Source organism: Phalaenopsis equestris, unplaced genomic scaffold (assembly GCF_001263595.1).
Source record: "Phalaenopsis equestris unplaced genomic scaffold, ASM126359v1 Scaffold000002, whole genome shotgun sequence".
Lineage (NCBI taxonomy): Eukaryota > Viridiplantae > Streptophyta > Magnoliopsida > Asparagales > Orchidaceae > Phalaenopsis > Phalaenopsis equestris.
In genome coordinates this window covers 6,894,173-6,895,868 of record NW_018164444.1, presented here as the reverse complement: position 1 = coordinate 6,895,868, position 1,696 = coordinate 6,894,173, and positions in this window count along the sequence as shown.

Here is a 1,696-nt window from a genome sequence, read left to right as displayed (position 1 = left end):
TCATAGTTCTGTTTTAAACAACTTCACTAAACATGAACAAAATGATCATTTTTCAAGAAAAAACTACACCACAGCTGTATTCACACAGCTGCAACAAACAAGCAGCCAACTTCCCTGCAGCAGCTTTCTGAGGCAGCGTAGCTATGACTGAAAAGCTGAGAAGCTGCAACTGCCCCAAACATACGTAACTCTGATCCCGAGTGCATATGTTCATGTTTAGTAATCAATAAGGTCAAATCTACCATGATTCAAGGCAGGCAAATCTAACTCTATGGATGAAAAGAGAAGAAAATCCACCATCTAAAGACCATCAATCACACATCTAAAATGAGCATATAAAACTTTTAATGAACAAGAACATCACTATAAGATGATTTCAGTAAGGTTGAAAACACAATTGCTATCAAGTATGAGGCTTATAGACCGTGCCCGTGCCTTCAACCGTTAAACTAAAACCATCAAAAGTAGATATTTAAAACCAAAGTTTCTGATGTGAAATCATTACTCGAATGCCCAAAGCTAAAGCTATAATACATCATTATAGTTCTCAATAGATGATATTTGGCAATGACGATATCAACATAGAAAATGACTGGTCAAATTTAATATAGAATTACTAACATTGAACTTATTATAATTGCTAAAGGTAATTATGTAGAACTTCTATACAGAAGTCAGGTCAATAATAGTGCAAAATCAATGATAAAAAAACAATAAAAGAACCAAGCTAAAAGTAGTTAAAAGAACGAAACTTAGCCACAAATAACTCACCTTTGTCATTTCCTTGCTAAATTCCTGCATGGTCGTCGCCACTTCAGGAGCCTTCATGAGACTACTGACTAGCTTCATTACCTCAGCGCTCTTGGAGAGATGACCAACAGTTCTAGCAGTAGCTAGTTGTCACATACAGAAAATAATTAATGTGGGTATATAGATCTGATATACAAGGATAATAAGAAATGAAATCAAATAATGATTCACTTTAAATTCAGCCAAAAAAAAAAGAAAAAAACTGACTGGAAACATGATTCAATCAAGCTCCTAAAGTTTGCATGAAAAGCAAATTGATTTTCTTGGTTAAATAAGAGCGCCTAAAGCCCGGAACATTTTGGTAGTACAAGGATGAAAATTTGAAAAGAAACGGGTTTGGTGAACCGGATAAAACTAAGCATTTGTCGAAATAAAACAAACATAAAAGAGAGAAGTAAACGTTGATGAACTTTTAGGCGTTTGTCATTGTTCAAATTGTAGAAGGAATGGAATAAAAAATATATTAACAGCTTATGAAGCACGATAATCGACTAAAGATACAAAGATGACAAATGTAAAAAGTAGGCAACGGTATGCCATTTCATGCCATGAACGTTTTAGCTAATTCTCTAGATACACTGCCATCATAATATAAACATGTAATCAAAACGCCAAATGTCGACAACGTTAAATTAAAACATCAAAGAATGAAATATCATATGATATGTATCACATAGAAAGCTTAAGGATCAACAAAAGAAAAGCTACCGCTGGCTTAATTATCAGTGTGTTTTGATATCTCATCTAGCATGCTTAATATTGTTAACATAACACCGTTAGCTTTAATAATTAGACATACGTAGTCAATATTAACAATGTATTGCCCACACAAAATACTAAAAACCCAAAAAAGAGTATATAAACTTTAAAATAACCATGTGAGAAG